The sequence below is a fragment of the Vicugna pacos genome, unplaced genomic scaffold, assembly GCF_048564905.1.
Source record: "Vicugna pacos unplaced genomic scaffold, VicPac4 scaffold_19, whole genome shotgun sequence".
In the NCBI taxonomy this organism is placed as follows: Eukaryota; Metazoa; Chordata; class Mammalia; order Artiodactyla; family Camelidae; genus Vicugna; species Vicugna pacos.
The window spans coordinates 73,510,918-73,532,406 of NW_027328740.1; the positions used below are offsets into that span (position 1 = coordinate 73,510,918).

At 48.1% G+C, this 21,489-nt stretch overlaps 1 protein-coding gene across 1 annotated transcript in view; it reads left to right on the forward strand.

Annotated features, from left to right (window-relative positions):
* Positions 1 to 14,287: 14,287 nt before the first annotated feature.
* Positions 14,288 to 21,489, forward strand: part of LOC140693522 (uncharacterized) — a 38,187-nt gene continuing 30,985 nt past the window's right edge. Inside the window, exon 1 of the mRNA XM_072957342.1 lies at positions 14,288 to 14,561. The gene's annotated coding sequence lies outside the window, so the exon portion shown is untranslated. The remainder of the gene's footprint in view (positions 14,562 to 21,489) is intronic.

The following is a 21,489-nucleotide window of genomic DNA, read 5'->3' on the forward strand; positions in this document are numbered from 1 at the left end:
GGGGTGGGGTCCTGCTTTGTCCAGACATGTCCTTGTGTAAGACTCATTTACAAACACCTCCAAGTCCACCTAGGGGTGGCCCCAGAGGTGGGGGTAGAGGAGGAGAGTGAAGGGTGCAGACTTAGGGCCCCCTGAGCCACCCAGGGAGCCAAGGGTCAGTGGGAACATCTTGGGAGTCTAGTGCAGGGGTGGAGGACGAGAACTAAGAACATGCCAAGTCATGCAATAAAGTGACCCGTGACCACGAGACACAGGTGGCCGTACACCAAAAGAGGCAGATAGAAATTTAGACCCAGGATCTGAGAACCTTGAGAGGGGCTGGAGGGTCCCAGGAACCCTCAGGAACAGCTCTTCTAGGGGCACAGACATCCCAATACACACATTTCTCATGGAAGCTTTTTGGGGTGCAGAGTGAGTTACCAGGATCCTGAACTTAGTATGGAATCCCACCCCCTTGTTCATCACGGTACCTGGCAATAAATTGCTGTCATTTGTCCCTGGACATGCACAGGGGAGCTGACTGCTGTGGGGGTCACTGCAGGACTAGAATCTTCTGGTGTCTGCTCTGTGACCACAGAAACCCAGGGGGATTTCTCAACGGGAGAACCTGGAGACCATGCCTGCAAGGACCACCCTCATGGGATGGCCAAGGAGCTCGTGGTACCCAGGTCACCAAGTGACGAAGTTGTGAGGTTGCCTGGGGTATCCTGGGGGCATGTAGATTTCTGAGGTCAGCACGTGGGCCCAGCACTGCTGGATGGTCTGCACAAAGAGGGGCCTGCCCTCCTGATGATGGCTCTTAACACCTGCAGGGAAACTGCTCCCAGGGGTCCTGGAGGTCCATATTGAGAGTGTCCTGCCAGCCTTGTGGGGTCACCTTCCCCTGATGCAGAAGCAGACCTCTCTCCCTTGAGGCCCAGGGGACACCTGGCTCAGGTGCCACCTGTGTGCCCTGGACACGCAGAGCCCCAGAGCTCTGGCACAGCCTGGGGTGTGGTGGTGTCCGGGCAAGAAAGGCCCTGGGAAGGGGGTCATTCAAGGGCAGAGGCCACTCTGCAGGGATGCTGGACCTGGCAGCAATGCACTGCTTCAGTACTCCCTTGGGTTGGGTCTCCAACCTGTGGGATGGAAGGACCACTCCTTCCTGCGGTGCAGTCGGGGGAACTAGATCCATCGTCAAGGTCAGCCCTGAAAATGGAGGCTGCGCTACCTCCATTCCTGGAAAGAAAATCAGTCCCCTCCAGTCCAGGTGATTCAGAAAGTCATTCAGCAATGTTCGGGGCCTCCACTTTAGGCTTTGAATTAGAGCTGAGCGGCTTAGGAGGCCAGATCCCTGTCCGTGGCTCCAGGAGCAGGCTTTCTGCTGGGGGACAGGATCCTCACAAACACCTGTGTCTTTGTGGGACACTCCCCTCTGACAAGCTGGGAGGCAGGGTGCAGTTGTGGGAAATCGTGTTTACATGAGCAGAGGGCCACCATGTGGTGGGGGCACAGGAGACTGTGAGAATGAGTCCCACAGCCTTTCTGGAATCAAAAAACTGGCAAATGTGAAAAAGTGCATAATTTGTTTTATTGAACAGGCTGCTTATGTACGTTTGGAGGACCAGGTTCAAGGACTCAGCATCCCTCCAGGACAATAGCCTCAAGAGAAGAACAGACAGAGCAGGAGGAGATCTGGGGTTTCTCCCAGGAATGAGGTGGAACAGGGATTTCTGCAGATTTGCAAGGAGTCCCCGACCACTGAGCATGGGGTTACAGCCCCACGAGCCCCTGTCATGTTTGGCTTGGGCTCTGGTTCTGGCCTGCTCATGTATTCTTCCAGCAGAGTTCCAGAAACTCAGAGGGTGGACTTAGAGGGGCTGCGTTTGGAACCTAGTGAGGAGTTGGAGGGTCCTTTATATTGAGTCCCTTCATCCTAATCACCGTAGCTGAAGCCCAACACCCCCCAGGCCCCCATGGTTGCCGTGGAGGGAGAACAAGCCTGGCAGGCGACCTAGGGGTCCCACTACTGTGTCCTTCCCTTGTCTTCGTTCCCTTTCACCCCGGAAGGTGTGATTGTCTCGTGTCATGGTGGCCTCCACAATGTCCCTCCCAGTAATCTCTCTTCTCCATCAGGTGGGGTTCCCAACCCCGCTCAGCCTTCTCTGCATGGATGCTGAAGGACCAGGCCCACCTGAAGTTCTGAGCTCGAGCAGTAAGGTGGAAACAAAGAAACCAATGGAAAAAAGAAGCAAGTGATTGTGGCAAAGCTCCCCACCACAGAGAAGCTGCCCTGAGTGGAAGGGAGAGTGTGGGCATGCCCGTTTGTTTCCTATCTCCCAGTGCTCTTAGCTTTCTTATTGCCTACCTGCATGGTTACAACAAAATGATCTGCAAAACTGAAAATATTTACTCTCTCGCTTTTACAGAAAAGGCTGGCCAGCCTCTGGTCCGGTACCAGGCAAGAGATTGGAGTTCCTTTCCAGTTTGGAAACATCTTGGCAGGCCCAGGTTTGCAAAGGTCTTTAAGAGTAGTTACGGAGTTTTGCTTTTAAACTTTTTTACGGCTGTATATACTTGTGAGATGTGGTTGTGATGTATAATTCTGAGTCGGGATTTTCTCAAACTGTTTCTCACTTCTTATACCAGACATTCCTAAATTCCAAGTGGAACTGCATATTAAGGAAGCCATGGAATTTAGCAAAAGGATACAGATCTCATTTCCTTTTAAGCATCGATGTACCTCCATCATGGCAGTATTTGTTATGTGTTATTGATAGGGGAACTAAGTAGTAAACAGATTAATAGAAAATAGGGGATTTTAGGTACACAGGTTCATCTTTTCAACATTGTTTGTAATATTTGCAGTTTAAGATGACCATTCCTGAGAAACAGGCAGCCTCTTAGAATGAAATAGCATTTCCTCTGAACCATAATTAATTTTTATTTTGTAGACAGCAGGAAGGGTAATAACACGTCACACATTTGGGGACGTCAAAGAGAAAATGTAACTTTCTGGGAGCGCACTCCCCCGCCTCCCCCTGCCCTTTTTACTGTCCCATTCTCCCTGAAAGGCTCTTTCTTATCTTCTGCTCATGGCTCCAGTAACTCTTTCTTCCTCCTTGTTCCTCAGCTGGTAAGGTTAGTTTTCTACTTTGAACAAGCAAACAAGCCAACAGAAGAGAAATTTCACAAGCAACTCCCAGCACATCCGCTCGCCTTCTGATGTCTGTGACCTCACTCTCGGTGCCCCACCGCTTATTAAAAGTGGCATCGAAAGCCAGTTCCTCCAAAAGTCCCCGAGGCCCCATCCCTCCCATCTTCTCTGGGTTGTCACTCCCAAAACCATCCTCTCTTTCACTGCCTCATCTATTTTGTTCTCCTGCTAGTTGGCACCATCAGTATATAAACGTCCATCCTCTTAAACCAGCAGCACTCCTTGACCCTAATTCACCCCCACCAATTGCCACCCTGTGTCTTTGCAGCAAATCTTTAAGGAGTTGTTTAAACTCACTGTCTGCATCTTCTCTTGAGCCATCCCCTTTTACACCCATTCTGGCTTTTCGCCTGATCCCTCGCTCTATGGAAACTGCCCTGTCAAGGCCATCAGTGACCCCATGTTGCTAAATATAGTGGTCAATTTTGACTCCTCATCATGCTTGGCCCCTCGGCAGCATTTGACCCAGCTCTTCCATCCCTCCTACCCCGTGTTCCTGCTTCACTCAACCCCCAGCCCATCTCTCTGTCTGTTTCTGCTTTTGGCCTGCTGGCTGGTCCTTTGCCAATGTCTCCTGTTTTTTCCAAACATATACTGTGGGTGTTCCCCAGGGTGGGTTCCTGGGCCTCTCCTCTCTCTCTCTGCTATTCCTTTGGTGGAAGCAACCCAGCCTTGGAAATTGGCATGCCATCAATTTCTCGATTTCTCCAAAATTCCCTGATTTCCCCTTTCCATCTGAGCCTTTATCCCTGAGACTCACATCACATTCTTTTCCTTTCATTCATCTTGCTTTCACATTCATACATATGTTCTACTATGAAATTACTTTTCCAAATTTTGAATCAGTACATATATATCATGTAAAATGCTCAAATATGTATTATTTCCACTAAGATGCTAATTCTACCTTAGAACATTTCTGCACTTCTGTATTTATGTGAATAAAGTGAATAGTATTTCTACAAGCCTCATAGTTAAACACTGTTAGTTTGGGGCTATTATGTAACATGAAATTATGGTACATCAACATAGTCGTTTTTCATTTATTTTTATGTAACACCGAGATGAGGTTTTTGCCCTGAAGACTGGTTTTATTGAAATTTTACCTACGTTACGGACAGTCAGTTTATGTGAAAGCCCTCATTTCTCCCCTTTTTGATATATGCTCCATTTGGCTATATATAACATATAACTTGGCATGAAACAAAATTCCCAAATCATTCACATAATACAATTAATATGTTTAATTATATTTTTTAAATGTTAAAAAGAAAAAGAAAACAGATTCCTCTACCTATTAGGCACTTCTGTGGCAATATGTAACACACCCCTTAACCATGACATTGAAGAACTGAGCTGATACCAGCCCCTTTCCACCTGCTCAGCCCCACCTTTTCCCATCCCCTTTCCCATCCGGAGAGGACATCCCTCCCATTGTCCAGGCCCAGATGTTGGAACCATGTCCTTTCTCTCTCTTTCTTTTACACTCACAGACAGCAAATCCAGCTTGTTAGAAAATTCTGGATATTCTGTCTTAATTAAATACCTGCTCTCTGCTCCCCGCCCTCCTAAGAGCCACCTTCAGCCTTTCCTGGATACCAATAGCCTTCTGTTTCCATCTTTGCTTTCCTACAATCTCTCATCCACACAGAGTCAGAGGGAGCCTGTAAAAACATACATTGGGGGTGGTGGGTGTTGCTCAGTGGTAGGGCGCATGCTTAGCATGCTTGAGATCCTGGGTTCAATCACCAGCACATTCATTAAAATAAATAAATTACTTCCCCCCAAAAAACACAAACACAAAAGCATAAGTTGGACTACATCACCCCTCCCCTCAAAACTCACTAAACGGGTCACCATGTCATTAGGAGCCAAAGTCGTCACAAAGGCCTCAGGACCCGGCGTGCTCTGCCTCTCTGCCCACACTCTCCCCCTCACTCTGGGGGCCTCTGGCTCCGGCTCTTCCTTCTTCCTCCGGATCTATTCTGCTTCAAGTTCATTACTCCGTGAGATCTGCCAGGATTGCCTTATTCTCTCCTGCCTGCCTCCCACCCCACCGCCATCACCCGAGTTTGCTCATATCACTCTTTTTTAAAAATTTTTCCAAACTCTTGCTACCCCAACATGCTGCCTGTTTCCTCTGCTAAAATTCTGAGCCCCCAGTGATGGGGAGTCATGTCTATTTTGTTGACTGATAAAGCCCGAGAGCCTTGGGAACGGTCTAGTTAGGAGATTCCCGTATGTAGTAGGAGCTTATACACATTTGCTGAATGAATGTAGATGCCCTGGTCCAATCCGATGGAGCACTTCTGTGACGTGCTCAAAGAATAACTCTCCTTTCCACCTGAGAGGGGGTGACAACTTCCCTGCTGATTAAAGGCAAGAACTTTTTGCTTTATGCTGTTAACCTTAGGCGGGGAGACTGGGGGATCTTCATATATATTTTTAAATTTGGTTCACTCTGCAGTTGGTCTTTGGTCTCTGTATAATTTTGAGAAACTCTTTATAAGTGATCATTCTTTGATCAGATTGAACAGGTTCCAGGGGGAAGGACCAAGCCTGTCCCATCAGCCATCCTATGTGTCTTGTCCTGGGACCCAGTGGATGCTCAGCATGTAAGTGAACCGACAGGAGTGAGTGAAGAGATGGGAGCATCTCATTATTGTGGCGGATCTCTGTCCAATGCCTTGAGATTTGGGGAAGGGTTTACGAGTGCAGAAGGGAGAGGTCAGGTCCTCTGTGCTTTTCCTGAGTGCCCTGGCCTTACCCATTCCCCCAGCCCCCTCTGGGCAGCCAAGCCAAGGAGCTGGGCCACCAGGGGTTGTGCTGATCAATAATCCACCTTCACCCCAATTCCGGGGGTAGGTACACATGGTTGTAGACACTGGAGTCAGGTCCTTGGAGGAATTCCTCACCGAACTATGTTTTGGACCTTTTATTTTTCTCTAGAACCTCCAGCTGAAGAAGATTGTCTTAGACACATGAAAGTTGAGGACACCTTCTGTCCCCTCGCAACCCAGGTGGGCCTGGGAGTCTGCTTTTTCTATTGCCGATGGGCTCGTGTTGATTTGGGCATCCCTGTGCCTGAATTCCTGCAGTACACTCGGTGGTAAGGATGGGGGTGCCTGGCAGGGAGGGAAGCGGGTTGGGAGACTGTACAGCTGGGCTGATGTTAACCTGGGGTGAGCGGGAGCTTGCTGATGCATGGCATCTCGGGGCAGGGAACTCTCCACACTCAAGAGGGGTTCCCACTCCCGCAGGGTCCCTTTGATCAGGGTGCTGGGCTGTCAGGGGACCACAGGGGTCCCAGTGAGGATTAGGGTGCCTTCAGGCAATGGGAAGTGTGGGGTCCAGTGGCAATTGAATTAACTGTGCACCCAAACCTAGCCCCCACCTCTTTCAGCCTGTTTCCTAATCTGCAAAACTGGAATGTTATTAAACATCTCGCGGGGTCATTGATGGGCTGGGACAGACTACACAGTCAGGAGCTGGAATTCTTCTGTCCCCTGATTGTTTGCCTTCTTTCTGACTATTTGCTCTCACAAGCTCAGTCTCTCTGTCTCTCGCTCTTTCACTTCTAAGTTTCTCTCATGCTCTGGTTTCATTTGATTTCCAACCACCGCCCCTCCCCTCCGCCAAACTCCAGATGAGTGAACTTGATTTCTATGTGTCAGTTCCAAATTCCCAGGAAAGATGCTCTGTCACCCTCTGGATCTTCTGTCCAACCCATGAGTTGTGGCCAGATGAGCGAGTCCCTCTGGGACCAGCAGAGGGTCTCTGCCCAGCCCCCAGCCACCACTGTGGGAGCACATAGCTCTCCGTGGAGGAAGTACTGGCTGTGACCTTGTGTCACTAAGTGTGAATTTATGTCTTCTCTTGAACCACCTTCATCCTCCTAAACAAAGATGAAAATTAAACACTCCCGGGATTTGTGTCATGGAACACTCAGGGTGGGGGCTAATGGGGTTGGAATTTCTGCTGTATTTAAGGGGCTACAGTGAATCCCCAACGAGAGCCTGCAAAGGGAACAGCACCGGCCCCACCCGGCACTTAGGGCGCTGAGTCTGCGTGACGTTGAGCCAGGCTTCTGACCACAGCTCAGGGGTCTGGTCTGACCAGTTAGCCTTTGAAACCAACCAGCTTTGGATTCCTCAATCCCACCCTGAGGTTTTACCTGAACCATCAGCTTCTGTATCTCTGAAGACAGATGCTGAGGACCCTTCACGTAAGCCGTTCGCACAGCCCTGTTCAGGCCTTTGTGCTGCACGGTCTGCCCGGCGAGCTGACCGAGGTTGGTATTTTACTGATGTTAGAAGTAGTCTGGTTTCCCGATGTACTGTTTCACTGAACAAGCAACAGAAGCCACTTCTCGCTGATAAAAGCAGAAAAGGGACATAATGAAAAGATACTGGGAGGGTGTGTGGAGTGGCCAGGACCGGAGCCAACCCAGGAGCTGTAGGAGGTGTTAGGGAGCCCCAGGCACCAGGCTGGGAGGGGTGCTACCGGGCCCCCTGCCACCCCAGAAGGGACCCCCCTCCACCCGACCCTCCACCTCACTCACTGCAGGTTCATGTCCCGGCAGGGCCAGGTCACACTGAAGCCACCAGCACACACCTCAGTTGGGGAGCTGGCCCCGTCTGAGCTGCGGGCGTGCCTGGTGTGGGGAGAGGCCCAGTTAGAGGAAGGCAGTTCCCCTACTGTTCCGAGTTAAGGTGCAAGTCAGTGCCCATCACTCAGGAGAGCCAGGCTGGACGGACCTCATTGTGGTGACTAGGCTGTCTGAGTTCACTTATTACTTTCTACGTTTGAAGGCCCTGGAGGGAGAAAAAGTGAAGGTTCTAGTACTTATTTTGTGTTTCCCACGTACCAGGTGTGGTAAACAAGCCACTTCAGACAAGGCCCGGAGCAACCACGTAAATAGGCCACGGAGCAAGTCGTGCAGTCAGGCCTCTGTGGTCCCGAAACCCGTGTCCCCATCGGCTCCATAGTTACCAGTGGAAACTAGGGGGATTTATGGGACTGTGTGCTCCTGTGAGGGCTGGGATATGTGTGTTTAAGTCCACATCTTCAGAAACTCGGCTAGAACCACAGCCACTGATTGCACAGTGGCAGAGGAAGGGAGGATTCCAGCCTCTGGTCCAGCTCGTGTGGAGCTCAGAAGTTCTTCCTCCTGTCCTGAAAATAACACCAAATCTGAGGGAGCTGCAAACCCACTGCTCTTCTTAGATCCCAGAAGACTGAGGGGGAAAGCTGCTTCCAACCCAGAGAGGTTGCAAAGGGAACAGCGGGCAGGCTTGGAGAGTCACAGCTCCCAAGGCAGAACCTGCTTTTGAAAGAACCCTGGGGGCAGGCAGATTTAACAGGTCCCTGAGGCCAGCAGGAGGCTCAGTGTGGGGAAATCAGAGTGTGACAACTCCAGGGGGCCAGTCAGAGGGGCCCCATGCTCTTTTTCATGTATTTTACATCCAGGACCGTGTCCTGTTCTCAGAATGAAGGTCAGAGGATAACTCCTCATGCTTCCTGCCTGGAGAGGAGAAAATAACTGTATTGAAATACACCCAGAACATTCTGTTTCATTGGGGGAAGTTGTTTTTTGTTTGTTTTTTTAATGAGAAATTATTTTACCAGAGCCTAACCAACCTGGGAGAAGGGAAATCCCTTCTGTGTCACCCAAATTGGGGTGGGGGGAAAGAGACACACTTGTGGAGGTCACAGCTCAGGGCACAGGCTCAATGAGAACTAATCACAGGACTGCAGATGCCCTGCTCTGTCCCGCTCCCCCAACACCTTACCTCCATGTCAGTAGGGCCCGTGTGTAATAACAGGAATAATACTAACAGAAGTAAATGTCTCAGGAGTGTCTAGGGAAAACCCAAAGACAGCGGGGAGATGAAAACAAGGACACACAGGCTGTTTTAGCCTCTCACACCAATAGCTGTAGCAAACTACACACAGCCCAGCCCCAGTAGATAAACAGACAACCTCACAGAAGAAATTATTTATTTTGGTTCTCTTACCCAGTGCATTCCATGGTGCATCCTCGCCTAGAATTGAGTGGAAGCAAGTCCATCTCAGAAGGGACATAACTGAAGAGGGATGGCTTCCCAGACTCTGAGGGGCAGAGAGAGCACCAGCCTGGGTTAGAGAAAGGTGAGGGGTGGGGTAGGGTGTGGGCTGCCTTCTTCCCCATATAAGGAACCTTCCTGAGGCCAGCACAGTAGGAGGGAGGGCCATGGGGTGGAAGCAGCCAGACTTCATCCTGAGAACTGTTGGGATGCCTCAAAGGGACCATTCAGGTGCCCAAACTGGGCCCTGATTGAGGGAGCCAGTCGGTCTGACTCAGAGCCCAGGACTGAGGTGGGCTCACAGCAGGCCGGTATTACTTGGCCGGATCCATTTCACTTCTCCGAAGCCCTGTGTAAAACATGAAGCGTGGACGGCCTGGTGAGCACAGCTCTGCCCTCAAGACCGGTTTCAACTCCTCTCTTCCCAGAGAACAGCATCTCTGAACCCGTCCTGGGTGACCTCACAGAGATCACCCTAGTGGCCCAGGCTAGTGACCGGGAACATGTACCTTCCTGCAGGCAAACCCTGACGTCCACTGATGCATCATATACTGGCAAAGAGTGAGTCACTGTGCATTGGTCTAACAGCAGAGACTCTGCCAAAGGCCCAAGAGGTGGTGTGTGGGACATGCAGGGGTGCAGGAGTGTAAGCAGTGCAAAAGTGTAACTGGTGACAGGGGTGCAGGGGCTGTGGAGGGCGCAGGCATTTCAGGGGATGTGGGGGTGGAGGGATGCAGAATTGCAGAGAGTAGCAGGGGTGCAGAGGTGCAGGGAGTGTAGGGATGCAGGGAGGTGCTCAGAGACCTGGCCAGGATAAGAAGGCAAGTGCACATCCTTGCAGTCAGCCTGACCCCGGTAGGCTATTGCAATGCTTTTGGGCGGCGGCGGCGGCGGTGGCGGTTGGGAGGCTGCCCGGGCAAGCCGATCGATTTCTTCTCTTCCCTGCAGCCTGGCCTGGGGTGGGGCTTGGCCGCCGGAGATTCGCCAGATGTTGCACTCCAGGTAAGCTTGCTCCTGGTAGGTGGGGCGGTTAGGTCAGAAGGCAGTGGCAGCGGCAGAGGGGCGGAGCGGGTCTACCCCTGGTGAACGGGTGGAATAGCTGCCTTGTCCCGGCTGCTGGGCCTGGGAGCGGCCTCTTCTTCCCCAGGTCGCCGGACACTCCTGTCCCACTCAGCTTGCTGAGTGCGGAGTGGGGGCGGGGCCGTTAAGGTGCGGGACCCACGGGGGGAGGGAGGCTGCCGCGGGGGAGCCGATCAATTCGCTCCGCTCTCCCCAGAGGCGGAGCCAGGGGCGGCTTCTGCTGCCCTAGAGGCGGGACGCGGGTCTCCAGATGAACTTGCTCCTGGGAGGCGGCGGCGGAGGCGGCAGGGGCAGGGGATGTGTTCCAGGGAGTTGCTCCATTTCTTCTCTCCCCCACGGCCTGGCTTGGGGGCGACGTCTGCCGCCGGAGATTTGCCTCAGGTCCGACTCCAGGTGAGCTTGCTCCTGGGAGATGGGTGCGGTGCGGTCAGGGGGCTGGTAAGGTGGTGGCTGCAGGCATAGGGAGGCTGCCCCGGAGGAGACTGTGGATTAGCTCCATGTCTGCACCGCGTGGCCTGAAGGCGGCCTCTGCTGCTCCAGGTCCCGGGACACCCCTGTCCCACTTTGCCTGCTGGGGGCGGGAGGCAGGGTAGTCAGGGTGCAGGGGTGGCGGTGGTCGGGGGCCTGCAGCGGGGGAGCGGACCATTTGCTCCCATCTTCCCCGCGTCTTGTCCTGGGGGCGGTCGCTGTTGCCCTGTGTTATGAGACGCGTGTATCCTAGTCGGCCTGACCCCGGGAGTTGGACTTGGTACTTTGGGGGTGGTGGCAGCAGCGGCAGGTTTTCCCATGGAACTTGTCCATTTGCTCCCACTTCCCCCCATGGTTTGCCCTGGGGGCGGTCCCTGTTGTCCCAAGTTCGTCGGACGTCCATCTCCAGGTCAGCCTGCTCCCTAGAGGAGGCCACTGTGAGGTCATGGGCAAGAGTGGTGGCTGCTGCGGGGGTAGGGGCTGCCTTGGGGAGCTGGTGGATTGGCTCCCGTCTCCCCGATGGCCTGGTGTGGGAGTGGCCTCTCCTGCCCCAGGTCACCAGACGCACCTGTCCCACTCAGCCTGCTGGGGGAGGGGCGCCCTGGGCGGTGCCTTTAAGGTGCGGGGGTGGCGATGGCGGGGGTAGAAGACCTGCAGCGCGGAGCCTGTCAATTTGCTCTCCTCTTCCCCGTGACCAATCCTGGGGGCGTCCTCTGCTGCCCAAGAAGCCGGATGCCCGTCTCCAGGTCAGCTTGCTCCTGGGAGACGGGCCCGATGCGGTCAAGGGGCAGAGGCAGTTGCGACGGCCGGCTGCCCCGCCTAATGGGGCCACTTCTTCTCCTCTCCCCTGACCTGGCCTGGGGACGTCCTCTCTGGCGCAAGATTCGCCTGACACCCCACACCTGGTCTGATTGCTCCTGGAAGGTGGGCGCGGTGAGATCAGGAGGTGGAGAGGACAGGGGCTGCCCCTGGAGAGCTGGAGGATAAGCTCCAATCTCTCTGCAGGCCTGACGTGGGGGCGGCCTCTGCTGCCCCTCGTTCCCAGGTCACACTTCTTCGGGTCATATTTCCCCGGGGTTGCGGTAGGGTGCGGGGGCGTCGGGGTGTTGGCGGGGGTATGGAGCCTGTCACTCGGGAGCTGGGGGTTTAGCGCCCATCTTTTCCGCAGATTGGCCTGTGGGCAGCCTCTGTTGCTCCAGATCGCAAAGCAATTTCCCTGACAGCTTAGCCACCAGAGGTGGGCAGGATGGGCTGAGAGGGCTGAGGCAGCCGCCAAGGCAGCGACGGAGGGGGCTGTCCCTGGCCAGCTGGTCAATTTGTTCCCATCTCAACCTTTGCTGCCCCAGTTTCGCAGAACGCCCTTCTCCAGTTTATTCTTCTCCAGGGAGGTGGGCGCAGTGCATGCAGCCCGAGGTCTGGGCTCTCCCTTGGGAGGGGCAGAACTCTCTTGTTCTCCTTTGTCTTTATTCTTCAGCGAAGTGGTTACTGGACGCAATTCTTAATTCTGAGAAAGTGTAGCCTGTGTTATGGAAGAGCTGCTGGACAGTGAGGTTTCTGGGTGGATTTTCACATCAGCTGATGCCCCAGGCAGGCAGGAAAGCTATTACTCAGAGCTTCTTAGTCTGGGGTTGGGGATGGCCCCGCCATCCTTGCCATGCTTTTTAAAAATGTGTTACTCCCCTCTTTTTCCTAGGTGACATTTTAGGTTATTGGGTCTCAGATTGCTGGCACACTCATCCCTGTTCTCAGACATCTTTTAAACTTGGGTGAAGTGATAAGTAGGGGAAGATGATTTACTGAAAGGTAAGAATACTTAAATTCGCATTAAAGCTACATTCTGTCAATCTTTCTAAAATGATTTTCCTCTGATTCTAAATCCACGACCTAGTGAATGTTGTACTCCTGTGTAAAATCATTGATCTTCACATCACATTTGTTGAGAGGTCAACGAGATTTGTTAATTAGATTATTCCTGAAAGGAAAAGTTCAGGCTTTTCAGAATTCCTTGTCTGATGTCACCCAGGCAGTCACAGTAGAAGACAGAGCTGATATAAAAATCCCTCAGCTGCCTGAACTGCAAAGCTTCTGGGATTACTGATCCCTGAAATGCAGGTGACTCTTGATGATAATCTGGGGGATGGTTTAAATGATCAGATTCTTCCAGTCCTATAAATGGGTTCCGTGGCCCCAGCCCCGGGAGAACTGGACATAAGGGCCATATCGTGTGTGGTGGGATGGGAAGGCAAGGTGTAAGAGCTGGAATCACTGAGATTCCACACTCGCTAAACACAGACTCCAGAGCCTAATTGTTGTCAGGTTCTGTTCTGGATTTGAGAGTGTGTTCATACATGATTCTTGCCCTTCTGGAGTCACTGCCTGGGTGGAAGTAACCTTTACATAGATCTGTGGAGGATGACATTTAAGTAGATGGGCTGTTATGGTTCTCAATGTGCCCAGGCTTGCTCTTCCAGGCACTCGTGGGACTAACGCGAGTCATGTTATTCACTCATTCACTGATTTATTACCCTTGAATTGATCACTCGTCCCACAGTAAGTGAAACAAGGTAACAGGAAGCTGAGTTTTGTCCCCTCTCCTATCACTGATTGTTTTTCAGTCGGGCGCCCTGCGTATGCATTGTGAAACGGTGGTATTTCGTGCCCAATGGGGCAGCACTGTCAGTTCTGAGAATCAGGGGAGACACATGGGTAGGACAGCACCCTGACACACATGGCACCCCCCATCCCGTGAGACAGAATTGTCGATGCTCAGGTGACCCGATGTAGACTGCGGTGCTAAACCTGAGCATGTTTAGTTATCCTGGTGGCTATGAAAATACAGACTACCAGTCGCTACCTCTGGAGACTCTGAGGGTGTGCACCCCAGGATTCTGCATTTTAAGAAGCACTTTAACGAATCCTGATGAAGAGATCTGAGTGTCCCACGGAGAAACACTGGTGTGCGAGGCACCAATATTGAGGATTCTCAGGGAACGATGTCTTTTTAGGATGGTCCATGGGCCCTCACTTTAGACTTTTGCCTTGGGTTTAATTGTATGTGTTCAGAAGTGATGTCTTTCAATTCCAGTGCATGTCAGCATGCTCTGTGCAGGGATTTACTCTCAGTAGATGGCAAAAACTATGATTCTTCAGGTCACCGAGCTACACTGTGAACGATATTTTATTTTGGTTTTCTTTGTAGCAATGCAGAGTCTCCCGAGAAGAGATTTAGACTCAACAGCTTTGTGTCAGACTTTGGAAGACCGCTGCTGCCCAAGGTGTTCTCTGGCAGTGCAATGACGAATCTAGGTCCCTCTTTCACTGCTACATCAATGAAGTGGACCACTTGGACAAGGCCAAAGCTGGTATCCCTACCATAGCCCTTTACAGTGTTATTCGGCTCCAGGAAGCCATCAGATGCAGCAGGTGGCCAGAGGAGGAGCCGAACAGACTCATGAAATGTGACATCCCCAACTTTATCAACACGGACCAGAACTCTGCCTTTGTGGAAGATGATTTCCTGATTTTGTAACTACCGATTGTTCTAGAAAATAAGCCAGTTGCCCAGAACTCACACAAAGACTTGAATTGAGAAACGTGCTTTCTCAGGTATCTTTCTGAAGATGTGAAGTCTGTCTTTGTATGGAAGGAAGTCCCCTTTCACAAAACTGAATGTGTTTGTGTCTGAGAGAGGGAAATGGAGACAGAAAGACGAAGAAGCAGAAGAGAGCCCCCTCAGAAGAGATCTAGTTAAGGTGAGTTTTTGTGCCTTTAAAAAACATTTGGGGTTTTAGGGGGAACAAAGTATTTACACTGTCTTATTCTCCTCATTGGAAACCTTGGCCCCGTCGTCAGAGTCAGCGGCCTTGAACGGGGGTTGCACGCTGCGTTTCATCTGGCACTGCCACTTCCACGCTCTGCCTTTAGCACGTTGCTTTGCCTGTCAGGGTTGCCACCCTTTTAACTGTAAGGTGAGGAGTCTGGAGTAGATGATCCACCCCAGCTCTGCTGTTTTGCAAATTTCTGATTTCGTATTCGGATGAGTCTGGGATACACCCAGAGCAGTATAAACCAGGCCCTACCTCCTGCCTATTGCTGGGGCATCCCTCAGGTCTGTGCCTTCTACTCAACCCTTTACTGAGCCCAGCTTTTGTCAGGAGCCCAAGTGCCTACCGGGATGGCAGGGGACTTGTCTTTCGTGGTCACGGTGGCCAAGAATTCTATTGGTGTGCTGAAACAACTCTTCTGAGATCCTCCACCCACCCCTGCTCAAACCTAATGACAGCACTACGGTTCCTTTCCTAGGAGGAGGATCAATCCATGGTGCATTTTATGACAATCCTGTCCCCAGGGATGCACGGAAGTTTATCAGCTGAGTGAGGGGAGGTGCCTCTGTGTCCCTGTATCTCTGTCTGCTGACAGTTCGCTGCCACCGGCTACTGAACAAGAAAAGTGCTATTCACCATGTTGTGTGTTTTCCAAATGTGTAGGTGATGGTCTTGTGGCTCGTGCGTGGGCTTTGATTTGGGATGGTGAAGGGCTTATAAATACCTCATCAACATGTATTCGAGGTGGCCTGGTGCCACACAGATTTGATTCATGAAGGCATCAAGCCTGCACACTGGTTTGGAAACAACTTGGTTTTGATCATTCACACTGCGTGCATGACTCGCTGCTAATCTCTGGGTGGTTTTTTCATTTCAGATTTATTCACCCCATGTCTTGCTTAAGCTGAAAAATACATTTATTTCACCAGAATATTCTCTGATTCTTTGTTTACACACATCCAGTTTTTTTAATTCCTTTAAAAATGATTCTGTGTTTATAATGCCTCCTAATTTCTATCATCTCTATGTTGCCAGTGGCCTGAGACATGCACCAGATTTGATGCCGGAACAGTTCCACCAAAAGAAATCCCTTTGCCGTAATATCTTTTGAGGAAAATATTATTCTTTAAGGCTCTAACAGTAAATCGTAGAAGAAAGCATGGAACATTTCTTGTAGTTAATACATGTTCATGCGAAAAGAAATGATATTTTCATTAAACAATGTTGATTTTAATAACTTTTACAAATGTGAACATTATTATTCATAATTTAAGTAACCAGATAAAACCACAGTTATTTATTATGAAGATTGAAAACTATTGACATGGTCTCTTAATTAGAAGTAGCTTTATTAGAAGACTGAAGGGTATTTAAAAGATGGAAAAATACCCATGATGACACCATCATTTTTATTAACTAAATATCAAGAACTGTGCAGGGATAAGATTTAACCCTCTGCAAACTGCCAAGTTAGCATGAGGTAGTTTGTGGATGCTGCCAGAGGACAGGACACTCCCCCAGGATCAGAGACAAAGGACTCCCTGCCAGCACAGAAGGCAGCCTGTGGTTCAAGTTCATATTGGTTCCTGAGTTCCTTTCCTATTGCTGTTGTAACAAAGGACCACAGACTCAGTGGCTTAAAGCAATACACATTCATCTTCTCACTGTTCTAGGGTGCAGTAGTGCAAAGTCAATGTCAGTGGGCTAAAACCAAGGAGTGGCCAAGGCTAAGTTCCACACCTAGGCTCTTGGGAGGGATTCATCATCCTACCTTTCCCAGCTTGCAGAGGTGCTCACACTCCTTGGCCCAGGGCCCTGTGTCACTGTGACCTCTGCTGCCACTTTACATCTCTGTCTCTGACTATATAGATATAGAGGAAGAGTCTTCTACATCTGGTATGGACCCTTTTTCCTACATGGACATTGTATCCTTATTTATGTGCAGATGAAAACCCCTTCCCTCCAGGGTGCGGTGGCATCAGCTCACAAGATGACCACTCTGGGCTTTAAGTGTCCTCTTTGTATTGTCATCAGGGAACTTCTCTTTCCATAGTTAGCTCTGTGTTACTTTGTTGTTATATTTTACCCAGAATTACTGAAAGTTTTACTTAAAAGGGATCCTAATTAGCTCTGTTTACCTGTTTCCAGAGCTGAAAGCTTCAGTTCTAGAGTATCAGTTTGATTTTTCCTAAAAATACATTCCAGTGTATTTCTCTGGTGAAAGTCTCTACCCTGTTATCTATTCTCCCATCATTTCCTTATTTTCTTGAATATATTAAAAGTATTTTATAGCCTTTATTGGTAACTCTGATGCCTACATCACCTGGGGTTTGCATCCTTTGTCTAATGCTCCTTATTCTCATGTTATCTGTCATATAGTCTGGACATGTTGCATGTCTAGAAATTCTTTATTACATGGCAGACATTGCAAATGAAAAATCCATGTTATCTTCTGTGAGAGCTTTTCTACCTTCCCGTTAGGCAGACAGTGTGAGCGACTGATCATGTCACTCCAATCAGGCGCTGAGGTGGATCAGGACTAAAGTGCCTTTTTTCTTAAAACAGCTTTGAGGTATACTTGGCAAAATAATTTTCACACGTTTAAAGTGTACAGCTTAATATGTTTTGACGTAAGAATATCCCCAAGGAACCATGACCACACTCAAGACAGTGAACATACCCATCACCCACAAAGCTTCTCTCCTGACTTTTTTTGTCCCTCCCTCCCTCCCTGTCTCTTCCCCTGGGAACCATTGATCTGCTTTCTATCACAACATATTGGTTTGCATTTTCAAGATCCTTATATGAATGGATTCATGCAGTATCTACTCTATGTTGTCTGACTTCTTTCATTCAGTGTAATTATTTTGAGAATCATCTGTGTTGCTGTATTAATAGCTTATTTGTCTTATAGTAGAGTATTGTTTAGTGCTGAGTTTTTACTGAAGAGTTTATTGTGAGCAGTGTTTGTATAGACCATCATTTCTTTCTGCATTTACTTCTTGATGGATGCATGGGTTATTTACAACTTGTGCTATTATAAATAAAATAGCAGTGAATATTTGGTTATAAGTCTTTGTATGGACATATGCTTTTCCTTTCTAAAGCACCAGATGAGGAATGTCTGGATTATATGGTACATAGGTGTTTACCTTTTTAAAAGAATCTGTTAAAGACTTTTCCAAAATGGTTGTACTATTGTAAATTCCTCGTGGTGTGTATCAGTTCTGGTTGCTCTACTTCCTTGCCAGCACCTTGTAAGGTCAGTCTTTCTAACTGTATTCATTCTAGTATGTATGTGAACTAGTATCTCACTGTGGTTTTTAAAAGTATTTCTCTAATCATTAATGACACCTTTAATCAGCATCTTTTCATATGCTTATTATCCATCTGGATATCTTTACTGAAGTGTGTTTTCTGGCCTCATTCATTCAGGTGTTTGAATTATTATTGAATTTTGAGACCTCTTTATTCTGGATCAGATACAAAGAGAGACCATTATCAGATATATGATCTGCAAATAGCTTCTGTCTATGGCTTGTCTTTTCATTTGCTTAGCAGTGTTTAGAAGAGCATTGAAGAGTCTTCATGTTCATAAAGTTCACTCTATCAGTTTCTTTTTAAAATAGATGATACTTTTGGTGTCATAGCAAAGAAAAATTTGCCAAACCCAAGGCCATAAAGCTTAAGCCTATGCTTGTTCTCCTAGCTGTTTTATAGTTTTAGATTTCCTATTAAGATCTATGATCCATTTTGAGGTAAATTTTGTATATTTTGTGAGGTGTGAATCAAAGTTCATTTTTTTTTTTTGCGTATCACTATCTAATTGTTCCAGCACTACATGCTGAAAAGATCCTTTCTCCACAGCATCCTTTTTGAGAATCAATTGTCTGTATAAGTCTTGGTTTAGTTCTGAACATTCTATTGTGTTCCATTATTCTATTTTCCTGTTTTACACCAACACCCTAATTTCTGATTACTGTAGCTTTATAAAAAAAAAGTTTGAAAATCAGATAGTGCAAGTCTTCCAACATTGTTTTTCTTGTTCAAAGTTGTTTTGGATTTCTGGGATCCTTTGAATTTTTATATGAATTATAGAATAAGTTTTTAAATTCCTTACATCCTGTTCTGCCAAAATTCCACCCATGTCTTTGGCCGTCTCCAGAGCCACATTTTCTGAAGAAGTCTCTCTAGATCCCAGGTGAAAGGAATTTCCCTTTCGTCTGTGCTCAAATCACATTTGATATTATTTGATTCCATTTAATCATATTTGCCTGTATGTACTTGTCTGATCTTTCCAGCCATTTAGTAAATCTCAAAAGATTAGGACTCTTGACTTGGTTCCCTCTGTGTGCTGAGAAACTAGTTCTATGCTTTGCAGGAGTGAGCCCTGCAGTAAGAGGTATCTGCAGCACACATCTAGCTCATTGCTTGAATATTGTCAAGGAATTCTGCAGATTTAGAATTGTTTATTGATTGTTGTCTCCAAGACGGCTCAGTCTTTTTTATTTCTATTGCTACTGCTGCAGTTTCAAAGAACAATGGGCTAGTTATTTTGCAAATATCAAATCATACTCTAATTGTGTTGTCACGCAAATTATGTGCTGCTGTGTCTTAACAACCTGCTTAGTGTTCACAGGCTCCTTCACTCATGGAAAATTTGGGAGAATGTCATATCCTTAGAGATAGCAATGCTGTCTTTGGCGACCTGAGCAGCAGTATCTGAATTCACTCCTGCTATTTTTCCAGTGTCCCCTCTAGACCTCCTCCAGCCCTCCATGGGGGGCCCTGCAGTTCTGCCCTAGAAAAGCCTGTTGCTTCTCAGGAAGACTTCCCTATGAAACATAATCATGTCCTTCTTGTGGGGACATTCAGTCCAGAGACCTGAAAGCAGGGGAAAATGTTCAGCCTGCTTTTGGTAGAACCTAAATTCTTCCATACTTGTTAGAAGCAATTTCAATGAGGAAACTGTTTTGGCATCTAACAAATCAGCATAAATGACTGATGAGGAAGATCAGCTTCCCCATCCCACTCAGTCGTCATGTTGATGTGACACACACATTGGCAAACATTTTCCCCTGTGAGCAACGTAAAGTTCAAGACGTTATGAATGGCTTTTTATTTTTATTTCTTAGTCTTTCCACATTCACTGTGTCTCGTGAGATTATATGAATCCTGCTTATTTTCAGCCCAGCACTAAACTTTTTAAAAGGATCACGTGTTTAAAAGGCTAGTGGACAATTTTTTAGAAGACAGAAATCCTTAGATTTTGGTCCCAGAGTTGAATCTTGGTTAGTGGTGAATGAAAATTCCCGTTAAAATTTTAAATTCAGTGATATAAAGTCTTAAAAATAGTTAAATATTAGTCAATTTCATTAAACACTATAAGAGTTATTTACCTTTAAGCCTGTTTCTGGGGCAATTTTGCAATGATTCCCTCCCTTTATCGATTCCCTCTTTATCAGAATCCTTGAGAGGCCCCTGTCATCATTGTCAGTATCATCATCATCATCATGGAACTGATTCTTCTGGAAGATTCTAGGAAAATAAAGAGATGGACGGGATTATGTGTAGGTCAGTGTGTGCATGTACAATAAGAACAGCTGTCAGGCATTAGATGCAAGATACCCATTTCATTTAGGGGAGAATGTGGTCATGAAATCCTGATGTGGTGAATGAAGGAAGCGGTGGGAACAGGATAGTCAATGCAAAGGAGGAGGAAGTGAGTGAGTTGGAGAGCATAGATCCTTGGTTAGTTGATCAGCACATTGGTAAGAATGAGGGGAGTGTGATGGCAGAATCATGTCCCTCCCCGGCCACAGGGTAGCCACCTGTGACATGTTACTGTACATGGCAAAAGGGATGACAGATATTTTAGGATTAAAAATCTTAGAGGATTTCTGTCTCCTAAATTGTCTATTAGTTAGCCTTTAAACCCATGATACATTATTATAGATTAGTGCAGGGGCACAAATAAAAAGGATTCATATAATCTCACCAGACAAACTGAATGTAGAAAGGATAAGGAAGAAAAACAAAAAGTCACTTATAAGTGCCTTGAACCATAAATTGCTCATGAGGAAATGTTACACAAGGTGAATGTCACAGCCACATACATACTGCCTGAGTGGGATGGGACAAGGGGATCCTGAGATGAGACAATAGGGTGAGTAGTCTGGATTGTCCAGGTGGGCTGAATGTAATCACAGGGGTCCTTAAATTGGAGGATATTTCCCAGCTGAGTTTAAAATCAGAGGGCGGTGTAGCGATGGAGCAATGTTCAGAAAGGCTGCTGACCATGAAAATGGAGGAAGTTGAGGGGCACAAGCTAAGGAAGGTGGGTGACCTCTGTAAACTGGAAAAAAAAAAAGGAAACATTCTCTTCTAGACCCTCTAGAAGGAAGGAACCCTGCTGGTATCTTGAATTTATCCCAATGAGAACTGTGTTGGATCTCTGACATCCACAGCCATAAGCTGATAAGTCTGTGCTGGTTTAAGCTATTAAGCTTAATGGAATTTGTTACAGTGGTAATAGGAAAATAACATAGTGAGCGGTAGTGTAAGGGATTAAAGGTCTAGGATGGGGTGTGGAGAGAATTCTGACATTTACACCTAAAAAACAACCAGGTGAAGTGGGAAGGTGTTTTAAGGAAGTCCTACCTGGCAGGGCTGTCAAGCAGACTGGAGTGAGCGAATCCTTGGAGTTAGAGGAATCAATTAAACCTCTACAAGGAAAATAAGAAATAAAATGTAGCAGGGCTTCAGTGTTAGTAGATGTAGGAATGGAAATGGGCAGAGAGATATAAACATTATTTTGAAATTAGCTACAGGTTTGATGACTGCATGTTTGGGAGAG